Here is a 15,236-nt window from a genome sequence, read left to right on the forward strand (position 1 = left end):
CTGTCTGCAGAGACAGAGGTAAGAGAGACCTTGGAGCATTCCTAGCCTCACTTGGAATGATTTCCTGTGATTTCCTGCCTAAGTTTCCCTCTCAACATCTCCACATCAACAGTTTTTATAACAAATAATTTAAATGAAAATTCACTCAGGCTATGGGGTTCCTTTCCATATGGCCCCATCCTCTGCTGGATCAGGGCAGCTTCCACGCAAGTTTGCAAGTTTCCAGCATAAAAGGAAAGGCTATCTTCACAGTGCTCCAACCATACCACCCTACCAGACATTTACATTTTCAAACATTCCTCAAACACAATTTCTGTTTACCATACCATGAGGGACCCGGCCTGAACTTGTTTAACACATGTTTGCATTATTTATCCAAACTCATTCATCACAGTTGTAAAACATCTGACAGACGATGGAGGTTTTCCAGTGTGTATCAAGCCTCTCGCTTAATTCAACCGCTGATTACTTCCACCTCTAAGTAATTTGACCAAAGCCACACGAAAGCATTCAGCTATACTAAATCTTTCTCTGTTTGTTATTAACTCAGTCACTGGCTGTAAATAGCTGTACCCCTCTCTCTACTTATCTAATTAATCAGAAGAATATCTATATACACATGTATACGATCTATATTAACATACATAATGTATACCCACATTAGTTATATAAATTATATGTTTTTATATATATGATATACATATTCTACACATATAAATACAATGGCTTCTTTTTAAGAGGCTCCATGTGATAAGAAAAGCTTAATTGCTACACGGATTGAATTGTCATTTGCACCATAAACACAGCCAGCTGCTGTGCAAAGTGCTTCCTCATGCAAAATGCACACACTACAGCACACATTACACACATTCAGCTTCATAATGTGAATTTTTTAAATTCCCAATTATAGGGAAAACATAGTAGCATAAATCCATGATTTCACAAGTTCACTTAGTATAAGCACACCAAGTCAATGGAGCTTTGAATCAGATCCTGAAACTGGAATGTAAAAACTGTTCTTTCTGTGATTACTGAGCACAAGCGCTGTATTTATTGCCATTTTACTTCTTGTCTCTTGCAGAAGGAAGATCTTTCACTGTCCCTCTTTTTTTTTTTTTTTGCATACTTTCAATGTCTCATTAATCACACTGACACAAGTCTGTAACTATGAAACTAGAAGCAAGTTAACAGCTAAGACCTGCAAGAACCTTAAAAGGACCAAGTCCTGTCTTCTATCTAGGCTTCCTAGATTAAAAAAATATGGTTAAAAAAGTGTCATATGTGCTACAGGAATTCAAGATCTGTTCACTGTTCCTCACAAACCTTCAACTGTTTGCTGCATGTTTTGACTGTCTCATATGTTACCTTTTTTTCCCTTTGGAAAACTGTGTAAAAAACCATTATGAACTACATCATCACACTTTCACTGAACAGCACAGGCTGGCTAGTGCAGACATAAGAGTAAATAAGTAAGTCCCTGTCTTTTCTCACTTCAGGAATCAGTGCATCCTGGGAGTGTGAGGACAAGGTGAAAGGTGGGGCAGTAAACCAAGTGAAAAATCCCTGCTTCTCTTCAGTCAATGGTGTCATGCCATTGCCTTTGAGAATCACTATGTTCCAAGGGCTAGTACGGATCTGACCCCCTTTGTCTCCCTCAATTCCCACCCTATTATTATTTCTAAAGCCTATACAGAGACACTGGAAAATAAGGATGATGACAAGGGATGAGTACAGAAGACAGATCCAGCAAGAAAACAATAGGGTTTGCACATCTGATTATATTCTATTACATTCAGAAAACAGGAAAATGTGGCTTCTTAGAAGAAATGCAGGATATATTATTACTGTCAGCTAGAGAAGGAAAACCATAAAGAAATAACCAGTTGCTCAAGGTTGCCTCAGTGATGTTCCTGGTCTACAATCATTACTAATCTTTCATACAGAAAGCAGGCAATGAAGCTAAAAGGGGCAAAAGACTTTAAGAAAAAACCCAACAATATCCTTATTCTTTCAACTGAGGAAGACTTTCTTACTGTATACTTTTTCTTTCCATTGCTCTTGGCAAGGCTTTTTATGCAAATAAGTGCCCTACAGCCTACTCTCGTATGTTGTATATAAGACAATCTCTCAAGTGTGTACAGAAAACTTAGCTGATGTAGAAATTGGGAACTTGTTTGTTAAGTGGCACTTTAGTTCATGAGCATATTAAATCCATGATGCATAATCTGCTTAGGCAGCCTGCTAATTTTAAGATGTTAGTCTAGACCTATAAAGTCCTAAATGTCTTGGGACCTATTTATCCAGGCATTGAGCTTTTTTTGGAGGTTTTCTGATGAAACGAAAGTTATAATCAGAAAATGTCAGTCACTACACTGGAAACTGCATTCAAAGTCTCTCGCAGCCAACAAACTTTCTTTAGATCCAAGACAGGATCCCAAAGAAGTCTGCCTATATTCATTGTAACTGAGGACCCAGGAAGGATATGATCTTCAGCCTTAAGATTGGTGCTGTGGGAAACTGTGGTGCTGCACCATGATGAGGCAAATCAGAGGAGAACAAAACCGCAGGTCCTAAAAAGTTAAGAGCTCTCAGAGCCCAAGCTGCGCTGTAGACAACCCAGAGAGCCCAATCCTGAGCACAAATGCCAAAAATCAGTCACAAACTTCAAAAAAGAAAAATTCATTTGTACTCAGACTTGTTCACTTCAATATCAATTTTATGCAAAGGTATTAGGATGGTATTTCCTGAGTAGTTTCCGAGTCGTGCCACAGAATATTGGGTGTGTTTGTGAAAGCTCTGTCACTCCTCACTCCCTGCAACTTCAGGGTTTTGCATGTCTGGAACAATCTTATTTTTTTCCGGTGTTTCATTAGCAGCCCCTTTCTGAGAAATGCCAGGTGGCACCATGCCCAGAAGCGCTTGCCAGCTAATCTCAGAGGATTGGGCATTATGCCATTTGAATTAAAAGAGCTCAGCTCTAACTCACTGATAACAGTTAGGAATCAAACCAATAAAAATGGGAAAACAAAACGAATACAAATAACCTCTGAATGCACACAGATGATAGCTTTTAACTGAGAATGTATACAGTTGTGGAGAAAGAAAGGAAAAAAAAAAAAGGCAGTCCAGGTCTTTTTCCAAAACTTAATCCAGGGTTCAAGTGAGAAAAATCAGCTATGATTACATCAGTTTCTGAAAACAGCAAAAAAGAAAAAGAAGGAATTTGCACATTTAAGTAGAAAGTTAATGTCACAGGCTTCCCTGCAACAGGGAGCTCAAGCTTTAGGCAAGCTGTGTGATGCCAATCACCCCATGAAGTGCAGAGGAGAAAGAGGAAGAAAAGAATTTGCATTTGAAGGGAACAATGGAGTTTCCCCCTCAATCCCTTAATTCTGTCATTTTGACATGTCCTTCCTAAAATAAAAGCGACATTTAATTTATGAAGATAAATAAAATCATAAGTAGCCAGTTAAAAAATCGGTATAATCTTAATGTTGTCCACATCAACAGTAAAACATGGGATACTCCAGCATGCGCACGTAGACGAGCAGGCAAGAACACAGATTAATGATCCTGTAAATTATAAACTCTTTTTCTATAATGAATTTTGAAGTTTTACAGGCTAGAAATTCCCACGTACAACACACTTCACAGGAGGGGTAAGGGAAGGAAAAACACAAGGCTAATAAGGATGTGACTATTAGGAAATAAAACAATTCAAAACCATTTCCTATAACACAGTTAAAGAAAAATATGGGAGGCAACTTTGGCTTACTCTGACTGCTGTCTTTATTAAAAGCATATCTGTGTTATTTACATCTTCTCCTCTATTCTTTCAGAGACCATGAGTCAGTACAGGACAGCTATTTTTCCTTTCACTTCCTTTTACTTGTCTTGGAGGGTCAGAAAGCACTGGTCTTGTAGTATTTCACAGCTAATTAACAGAGATAACAGTTAATCAAATTAAATAAATCACACAGAGAAACTGCTTTTTTCCTGTGGCACAACAGCATCCAGGGAATTTTTATAGGAGAAACAACTAAGATGAGAGTTAGCAGGTCTCTCCCCATTTTACAAGCAAAGATAAAGCAGTTTTAATTTTGGTCAGAACAATCCCCCAACAGTTCAGATGGATGAAGGCCTACAAACGTTGCTTGCTTTTCTGGCTCTGTTTGCAAAGCATGGACATCAGCCATGGGCAGACGCTTCAGCACCCTCCACACAGAGGCAGGTATTTCACAGAAGACCCAATCCTGTGTAAGATGCCTGCCCTCTCCCTGCCTTTGCCCCTCGTGTGCCGCGTTGCCCGTGGGGGTCTACAGGCACTTGCTCTTTACAAAACACACATTTCTTCCAGTGAGAATCACGTCTGACTTGCTACTGACCCAGGCAGAAATTCAGAGGGAAATGGACTAGCTTCTGAGGTGCTATCCATGAAAACGTCTGCTACTGGATTTGTTAACTACTAATCATTCTGGGGTGACTTATCAATCCTCAGCAAAGCTTGCTTCTGACAAGACATGCAACAAAGCAAGACCAGAAACAATCCCTGCTCCAAGAGAAAGCAGAGCGGATAGAACCTAGAAATTAATGGAGGACAAGAAGTGGAATTACAAATGACATTCATACAAGGTCACTTCCACACCCTAGCAGTGTGATTTTATGCAGATTTATTAGCTGCTGTGGGGCTGGATGAGTTACAGTGCTTACACCAACAAAGGTAGTCAGACTTTTAAATTGCATACATCCTATTTCTTTCAAGGACTTTAAGACACTGTACAGAAGTCCTCAAGACATCAAATGCTATGGATAGTCAGAAACTACCCAGATTTATCCTCTGTATTATATCCCATCCATCATCAATACCAAGCAGTAATATAAGATGAATTTGCAAGAAACATATGCACACATACAAACACATACATAATAATCAAACTATATTGTGCCATCTGCATTTTTTTGGTATCTTGTTTTAGTCACACTTTTGATCAAAATACACCATTGCTTTCCTCTACCAATTATATGACAATAATACTTGAATACCAAAAGATACATTTCCCTTAAAAATTATATTCCCTGAAAGACGTAAAGCAATACCCACCACAACTGCTGTTGCTTTGCCATGCTGGCCTTCCCCGCATCATGAACTGTGACAACAGACAGATTACAGTTTACAGATTATAAGTAAAGGACCCTAGATAAAGATCATCACCAACTATAAGCAATCAGAAAACCATCTCACTTCAAAATCTCTGACACTAGAAAACAGCAATGAAAAAAAAATAATGAAGAAGTCAAAGTTCCTGTGAGAAGAAATCTAGGATCTAAACTTCAGATTCAATTACTCCCTAAGCCCTGGATTCATAGATGAGCCTGAATGTGGCAAATGTGCTCTCTCTAAAGACTATCAAAACATATGAGACTTTATCATGCAAATAAAATCAGACAATTTTTCTATCATTACATCAGAATTTGCCTAAAGAAATCAACATTTCTGAAGCTGGAGCACTCTAGCCATGCTACACAAGCTGTCGGAGGCAGGTTAAATCAGTTGAGAATCCTAAATGCCTAGTATCTGCCTTCAGTTTTCCCTGGCAGTTACTTCTTTAGCACTAAACTGCATTGAATCAGTACAGGCATGTTTCCTTTTCCTATTCTTTTTGAGATACTGTCCTACAAAAATCCTAGCTAAAAGAAATCTTTTGCAGGTGGGTGGAAATTATTTTGCAGGCTACAGCTTTCAATACATCACTGCACTACATACCCACCAAAGACTTTTGGCACTAGATTAACATGTTTGTGTGTCCCTTGGTCATGTTTTCATTTTCTATCAGACTGCTTTCTGAAGGACAAAGCAAAAGATTGTGAACAGATTTGTGTAAGTGCTTTGGCATGGGAATGACTTCACACAACAGCCATACCACCCTGATGAGGTAGGACAGTGCTGGTCCAGCAACACAAACCAAGTCATACCAGTTTGCTCTTTCTGGAGACAAGCCCCATTGCAATAGACCAAACCTGCAGAATCCACAGACACAGTTCTGCCTAAATTGGAAGTCAGTAAGTGACAGAAAAAATTAACTTCTTTTTTCTTCTACAAGACAAGTACAAAAAAAAAAATCACCAAAAAGCCACAGAGATATGGTATGCACACATTTAGTTTTCGCTTTTCTCCCTTTTGATAAACTTTTTAGCTTTAGTCAAAAACAACTTTCATGACAACTCCTTGTTTGAAATCCTTGAAACTTTTACTCATTTGGCTCACTTACATGAAAGCCCAAAACACAAAAACTTTTGTTTTCATGCCATCTCCAGCAAGCGGAACCAAATCAAAGACTTGACAGCTATTTTATGTTTGAAATATTGGCTTCAAAGCAAGGGGGACAGCACAGTGTGGGTGGGCCTGACACTACAGCTGTCTTAAAACAAAGAGCCTATATATCAAAAAAAGCTCACGAGAGACAAGATTTACCCGGAAAGAATTACATCCAACAGAAATGAAGATGAGGAAGAGGACACGCATGCACACATGTTCAGGGGAAGCAGGGGGAAAAGGGTAATGGTGCAGTTATAAAACTAAAAACAAACAACAAAAAGATACTGAAGAATGTTGTATCCACTTGCAGCTGTAACCATTTCCATGCAAAGTAGTTTTTAAAGAGCTTCCTGACTGCGTTATACTATCAGTGCAGTATCATAAAAATGAGAAGAGTTACTTGAGCTAGTAATGGGGCAAAACACTCAAAAAGGGTCTGCATTCAAATGAGGCATCCCATGGATCTAGAAACTAACTTGGAATAACAAGATCCATAGGGTATGTGAATAAAAACTTTGATAAAGTGGTTAAGGTTTAGATCATTCTTTTAATCTCTATACTCCACTGCAATGGATTCAGAGTGGTTTTGCTCTTTAAGCAACGGGAAGCAGCTAATATTAAAATATCTCACCCACAAAATTCTTGTCAGCATGTACTATCAAAATAATAGAAAGTCTAATTTTAAACAGAAGTGAAGCAGATGAAGATTAGAGGGGCAGATAATTTCCACAGTTGTGCCTGTGTCTGAGTTTGCCAGTGGAGTTTATGACAGGTAAATATTTTGACTGCAGCATCAGTTTAAAACATGTGACAGGCTTCCAGGCACTGGGAGCTGTTAAGTTCCCAGAGCCTAGATTCTCTCTTCTTACTGTTCCAACTGCTGAAAACAGTGTGTTCACACACAGCAGCAGTGTCTTCCTATGCCCGTCCCAACAAAAAGGCTGTCAGGAAATAAATCAACGTGGGCTCATTTCTGTCCCTCCCTCCTGGGACTGTATGGGACAATACAACACAGCTGGACACAGCCACCTTACCTCTGAAAGATTCACTTTGCAAATGAAAAATTATGAAAATATCAGCTGCTGTCTTGAAAAGGCCACCGTGGTGTCACAGTACACAAACTGTGCTTGAAAATGGAATTTCATCAAATCTCAGAGGCAAGCTGGTTCACCTTTGGGACACAGACATTGCAGATTTGAGATGAGAAGTGAGAACTGTAAAGACACACACCCATGTGTTGCTGAAATCAATACCCTGACACCTCCCTCTTGGAAAAGACAGTGCTCTGGGTTACACTGCAACATGTCAAACAACATTAGAAGCCTCTCCCTTGGAGCTGTAATCTTGATGATCCACACCACACGTACCCAACACACTCAACAGTCTAACAGGGCTGTGTTTTTTTGGGCCAGAAATAAAGAACATAATCAGAAGGGGCAGAAGCATTAGTTTAAAGCAAACCAGTATACCTTTGTATTGTAAATCTCTCTTCTCTCTCACAAACGCACAAAAACTTGCTATTCATTGTCTGTTCAACAAAATGATTTATGTGTTGAAGCTGGGACCCTTCAACTAAGAATAACCATTTGGTGGGGGCAGAGGCATCTCCTTCATACCTAGAGAGAGAGGACATCCACAGCTTCATTTGCTCCCAAAAGGGCCCTTCACTTCAAGGGCCCCCACACAGCGGAAAGCTGAAAGTCTCTTTTGCAAACCTCCCTTTGTTTTGTTTTTCCCCTTTGCCAGCTATGATGATTCCAGAGCCATTGATAACAAAAGCAGATGTTTACAGCCACATGGGAGGCTTCCCTGTATACAGTGGCTACTGCATTACACTGCATTAATCACTCCATGACATCTACCATATGTATTACATTGATTAGTAGACATTTTAAATCCCATTGACAGTGGTGGGATTAGATGTGCACAAATATTAAAATGTAGACTCCTTCCCCATATGGTGGTCATAAAAATTATTCTCTAAAACATTGGCTTTTTCAGGATTCTCATTTCCGCAACTGAAAAGTGTGCGGATGGTTATACATCTTGCCGAGAAACAAATATGAGGCCTTCTTAGTACTTAATGCAATTGAAGGATCTAAGAACAAGCCTTCACAGTCTTTTATTATGTTTTATATATTTTAGAAAGAAGAATTTTCCTTTTATTTTGCATATTTCTGGAGACAGTGCAAATACCTCTATCATTCAACACAAGTGATAACCTAGGTAGATTATATAGCTAGAAAAGCTTCTTTCTGAAAGAAGAAACAAATATCCTGAAAATGACTCACTGATATATTCAGATCATTGCTACCTGGCCCCAGCTGGCAAAACTCAACCTGTGAATTGCTTCCTACCATCTACTGGTTTAGTACAGATTATTGGTCTGATTCAGTGACTGCCTTTCATCTGACACCAAACTCCTCCATTCTGACCAAAAGTTTTGCTTTCATCTGTACTGAACCCAGTGATGGGTTATTTGATCTTCTATCAGCTCCATCCATAATCATTATTGCAACTAAGGCCTGTTAGTGCCAGTGTAAATATTTGGTCATTGGAAAATTATGGGTACAATGTACAGACTAAGCATTTCCCTGAAATTGCAAGTAAGGCTTTAAATTAGTAACTCACACAAACATCAGTGCATTAAATGGAACAGAATTACTCATCAGCTGAGACCAAGACATCCTCAATAAACTTGTATTAGACATCCATGCACATTAGAATCGGATCATCCTATGCTGATGGAGGCACAGATTCCATCTATCAGATGAGGATGGGTATCACATGTTAAGCTCTTCCAGTGATGTAATTTACAAAGAAGACTTGGTATATGATGCTGTCTGGGATCTGGCATTGTTACAACAAAATCCTGAGGAGATTACTTCCAAGAAAATACATTCTATAAATATCACCTATTACTGCAAGCTCTGCAGTGCTGACTTCCAATTGCACATTTATTTCTTATGCCAAACAGAAATGTGAAGCCTTTTATTATTATCTGAATATAACTTCAGGGGATGCTGGGATTCAACTGTTATAACTAACGAAGCCCATTTTTAGCATTCATATACTGTCATAATGGGAACAAGCTGTTTTCTTTACAAGGCTGATTTCATGCTCAGCATGGCCTACTGCAGTATATTCATAAGGAACAATAAAAGTAGATAAAATTATCAGATAAAATCCTTGATCTTTCCTACAAATAACTAAGGTGTTAAAAAAACAGATAAAAATGCAGTTTTATGAAACACTAGGTAACAAACTTGACAGCCTGGTCCATTTTGCTGTACTGCAGCAAGTACAGCCTGCTGGGTCTCCTGCCCATCTGCTTCAGGATCCAAGCTCTATCTAACATGAAACACAAACAGGACAGCTCCTGCACAGCCACACTTAAAGATTAGGGTTTTTGGGATCTGAATGCTGGCAGTGCTCTAGGAGGCTCTGCAGCACACTGGGGATCTGGTGAGAGCAAACACCCATGTTAAGTCTCCAAGTCCCCCTGGCACAGGGTACAGGTAACATGCAGGGGCATCTCTCCACCTTCTGTCCCTGCCCTCCCCAGCCCAAATGGACAAGAAAAGGCAACTTTGCAAATAACTACGTGTAGGGATAACTCTTTCTTAGCTTATTTCCTCAGAAGATCTGAACTTTTCTGAAGATGAATGTTGAACGATCTTGGGGGCAACTCAAGTTTTTTGGTAGGCTGAATTCACTGGCACCGACTGCCCTTAGACTGACAAGCATCAAAGGTCTATCTCCTCAGTACCCCTTTCTCTTCATGTCATGAAAAGAACTGTTGGGGCTACAAATTCAATGCTGTGTTTTGTACCATCATACTGGTAGTAAATTTAATCACAGCTCCCTAGATAGCACTTCTTGTGCTGGAAAGATGGGAGAATAAAGCACTTACATTTGGGAACGTTTTTCTTCATTCTGGCACAATTTGTGCTTCGCATGACAAAACAACGCTGCATGAAAGACGGCAGCTGTGGCTGTGCCGACTCTCAAGCATGCCAGTGAACTCTGGATAAGTTTTAATTTCACACTAAAGAGCTTGTTAAGTCTCATTGGGACCTTCCTATTAAGTATTCCAAGTGATAGATTCTGCCAGCTGCAAGCTAATCCCATCGAGGTAAGCCCTTGCTGCATCTCTCAAGTGAGAGAAGTAGGAGATGCATCTGGCTGCACACACACATTTTTCCTTACATATCAGCTACTGTCTCACTGGCTCTTACATTTATACCACAATCATCTTCACAATCCTTTTCCCTTGACCAGAACTAATTACAAAGAAAGTGATCTGGGAGGTGAAGTACACTTAGACCCTTAGACCACCCCAACACAGTCATACTCCTGCAAGCATGCTATGCCTTTGACTACTAAATTCCTCAGCACTTGTAATTGTGAGCAAATCCCCAAAGCAAAAAACACCATTTGTGTGCAAAGATTAGGTATTAGTCTTTGCTTAGCTATTTTTTTTATTATTTTCTCATATTTAAAATGGGCAGAATAGTATTTTTATACTTAATAATAATTCAGATACGCCTTTGGAGCAGGCTACTTTAAGTTGCTTCATGACGGATTTATTTGTAAGGACAAGTCAAACATATATTTCTTAATGAATGGCATCAAACATTTTTTACATTCAGAACAGATTAGTTTTACTTTAAAGGGAGCAGAGGCAAAGCTGACACATCACACATAGCTACGTAAAATGCCAATCTCCAGCCCAAGAGGTATGAGATTTGCTGCTATGCATCTCTTACACCTGGGTTTTCAAATAGCTGGGCAGTGGAGCCAAATGCTTTCATAAATTTTGTTGCACTTGGAACTTCACTTAGCTGCACAGCCAGCAATTTGCTTGCTGTTCAGACCCTCATCAGAGACCTGAATGGCATCTTGCTTTATTACTCAGCAGATTTTAGACTTGAAAATAATTTTAGAGTAGCAAGGGGGGTGCAGGGGGAGTTGTCAAGATGCTTTAGCTCCGATGGCTATGATCTAGGATTTCAATCTGCTTTTGAAACAGCATGATTCCCACACAAGTCCAGCATGAGAAGTCGAGCTCTGTTGTTCAGTGGCACCGCTCCTTCCCTAGCAGCAGACGCTTGGAAACAGCAGAAGGTGCAAAACCCAACTGACTCCAAGTTCTCCAAAACATTAGAAAAACACAAATCTGAAGCTCGCAGCTGCATTTTATCAGATTTATCCATATAAATAGACCAAACCCAAAGTGGATCCAGACCTGAACTTTTCACCTTGTGTCCCTCTGTGACGAAAATGTATCTCATTTTGTTACTCAGACTAGAAATTCTTTAAAAGACTTATATTATATTTCTAGCTAAGGAATGACGCTCTCACCAAAACCCTACTGTGCTATGGTGCCTAAAATAGTTAGCTCACTAATACTGTCCAGGTTTGGAGGTTACATTCTGAACAACATGTTTTGACTGAATAAGGATTTTTTAATAATCTTTTCAGTTTTCTCCCATCATTTATCTTCTTGGAGCATAAGCACTATGAGCCTGGACTGGTTACAAATACCAGTGTAGAGAGAACACTGCTCTCCTGTGGGCACTACCAGAACATCTTTAGGAGAGGAAGAGATGTTCAGGAGGATATCACAAGTCTTTTGTCTGGTCTTCAGTGTATCATGTACCTTGGAATGTCTCATTGGTTCTTGGATAAATGTCTCCCATAACGCATAATAAAATTACTGATGACTGATCAACTACCCTTTATCAAACCCTGTCTTTCATCAAAACCAGACACTTTCACAGTGATCCTGCAGTATTTCTTTCCCCAGACTTAAACCCAAAACACCTCTCCTTTCAAATCCACAAATTGCGAAATTTCAGACACCATTAAAATAAATTTAAAAAGTACAAATCACATGGAAAGCACATGCACTAAACACAAACATTGTTAGTATATAGGTTTTGGGGGGGGATTTTAGAGCTCAGAAGTTGGGAGTTTGGGTTTAATTAACACATTTTGCTGGAGCCAAATCTCCTTTAGTTGTCCTAGTGTGCAATGAGGGAGATACTGATTTTCTTGTTAAAGTACAAGTTATGGCTAATGTTGCTGCTTTCCAAGTTCTATCTCAGAGAGTCAAACTCAGACAAGCTTTGTGCTGTAGTCACCACTGTGTTCAGTGTCAAGGTGACAAAAAAAGACAGCAATGTCTGGAGCCTGAGCTACTGCATCCTACTTGACTGAAGCTAGCCTGCACAGAGAGAATGTAGGGATCTCCAAGTGGTAACATAATCTGGTTAGTTTCCTTATAACAAACCCAAGGTGATTTTTTTTCACAGTAAATATTTATAGGCAGATGTCAGCTTTTTAGACTTATTCAGATACCTGAATAGACTTATTCAGATACCTGAATAAGTTCAAAGCATCTCCAGGCAGCTTCCAAATACTGAGGGACCTACCTTCTTGACAACTGAACAGGCCAGATAGCTCAATAGAAAGGTACTGCAAACATAAAGCAGCACCAGAGCTTGCTGTAGCCACAAATGGCTACTGTGCTGTATTTAAATGGAGTATGGGCTATGCTGCTTAATCACTCTAAGTGGGACAACTTTTTTAAAAATCAGTGTGTGGATGGCAGTATCCACAATCTTTTTTTTTTGTTCTTGTAGCTCTGTTTGAAAATCCATGCAATTTAAAGTCTTATGTTCATTGTTTAGTTTTGTAGAAACAGATTTATATAAAGCAACAATCTTGACTCATAGGAGATAGTTGAAGCAGACTGATTTTAAATGAAGTAACAGCTTTCTAAATCAGTTCTGGAGAGCACCCACTGCGTCACTCATTCACTTGTTCTCTGATGATTTTTTTTCCTCAACTTAAATTCACTACTAGCTTATTTTTCTTGCTTTCATAGTGATGGGAGTCAATCCTACCAAAACATAGTTTTTATTTATTACTAACCTTACAAATCTCGACAGCAGTAAACTTATGTTTGTGTAAAACACACTTACAAATAGCCAGTGTATCTGGCCCTACAGCCACACAAAAATAGAGGAAGCTTAACACACAAAAGAGAATAAGCAAGTCCTCAAATTATCTGCTGTATGTATATACAGGGTACAATCATTGGAAAGGAGAAAGTGTAAAGGAATTAATTTTTTCATCAATGCATCAAAACAATTCAGATTTCCCAGTTTCTTAAATTACTTAAGATATTGACCCCCCATCCCCTCTTACCAAGGCTTCACTGCTGCAGCTGTGTCCCCCAGACAGATTCTTACAGCCCCCAGGAGGGGGAAACTCACAGGAGGTGTGCAACTCAGATGTGCAAAACACTGTACTTGGTATACAAAAAGAAGATTCCTGCTCCTTGATCCAACCCTGTTTCAAACTAATTAAGAGCAACACTGGCTACATTGCTGTGCAGGATGCCCACAGGCATTAGTTTGGAGAACCTACTCCCATGTTAGCCCATGAATGCACAACAAGAAGAACATTGAATTAAAATAGCTCTGACATACGTCTGGATTTGTATACATCACAAGATCACTTTAAGCTGGCTACCTGCACTGAGAGCCAGGAAACCAGAGCTCAGCCCTTCACAGAGGTCTGTCTTGCGTTTGCTCCTGTGCTGCTGCAGATGCAAAAGCAGCAGGACCTGCTGAAGGGCAAAGGAAAACATGGGAGGAGCAGATTTCCATTTATGCTACACAGAGATGAGTGGACTTTCTCTCATAACAACAGATCAACGGCTGTGTCAACCAAGAGCTCCTTTCATCTTCACCATGGAATCATCTGCCTGGAAATCATTGGTGGAAATCTTGAACTACCTTAATTACGAAGTATCATGGTTTCAATTTGCCATACCTCCTAACAGCAATCAAGGTGCAAACATGCTTCTAAAACAAACTCAGAAAAAAAAATATAAAGTTACAGAGTCAAAAATAATTTAGGCTGCAAGTGAAGTCAAGGACACCTGGTCCAACCACTCACCCAAAGCAGGGTTCCAAAAACCTAGGTATGAGCTACCGGCTGCACTGCATGCAATAAAACCAGAAAATGTCAAGACACCCAGTTCCAGCTTTCCCTTTAGTGGGACCATAGTTGGCTACATGTAGTTGTGAAATCTCCATTGTCCTAAAGAAAACAATCAGATCCGCTTTCTTCCACTTTATGTTCTCAAATGCAAGGGACATATAATTTAAATGGCTGTTCTTTCTAAGCAAAGACATCAATTACATCCAAGAATCTGCAGCTGTTAAAATTGCTCAGGCTCCTACACTGAAATAGCTTTCTGGCTACTCAGAAGCAAAGGGTGAGACTCTACAGGGTGGTTAAAAGGGAGCCCAAATTTAAACATGAGAGATCAAAAAATACATACACTTGAGCTGAAAAAGGGAGCTGACCGGAATGGAATTAGAAATAAATTTTTGCAAATGAGAGAATTAATGTAGACAGTGTGTGAGAAAAAAAGAAAAAAGAGCAAAACCTTAGTAATTATTGCAATTTTCTTGTTTCCAGACTTTGAAAGCATTTGAATAAATACTAAAAGATGGGGTGCTTTAGAGATAAATTACATGCATCCCGTCTCTCTGTCTCTCTGTCACTGCATGAGTTAAAAATGGCATCACTTCTCAGTACTATAGGGTAGGGCTTCAGGGACTTGCTCACATTGGTATGTCAAGTGAGTGTCTCCAACAGTTTGCAAAGTTTATTCAATTCACATTTGAAGCTCTCCATGCAGGCCTTCTGAAAACATGTCATGTGTGAGCAAATGGCAGAACAAGTGATATAATCCTACTTTTACTAGAAAGCAATGGATAGCTACACCTTGCTTATTACACCAACCAGACTTTGTGATTTCCCAGTACAGCTGCTTTCCTAAGGTATCCCTCAGTTAAACTGTGTAACTGTACTAGTTCTGTACTCTCCCACAGCCTAG

At 39.5% G+C, this 15,236-nt stretch overlaps 1 protein-coding gene across 7 annotated transcripts in view; it reads right to left on the minus strand.

The window, feature by feature from the left end:
• Positions 1 to 15,236, minus strand: part of FHOD3 (formin homology 2 domain containing 3) — a 370,799-nt gene that overhangs the window by 212,848 nt on the left and 142,715 nt on the right. The window lies entirely within an intron of this gene.

The sequence above is a fragment of the Anomalospiza imberbis genome, chromosome 1 (genome assembly GCF_031753505.1).
Source record: "Anomalospiza imberbis isolate Cuckoo-Finch-1a 21T00152 chromosome 1, ASM3175350v1, whole genome shotgun sequence".
NCBI classification, from domain to species: Eukaryota; Metazoa; Chordata; class Aves; order Passeriformes; family Viduidae; genus Anomalospiza; species Anomalospiza imberbis.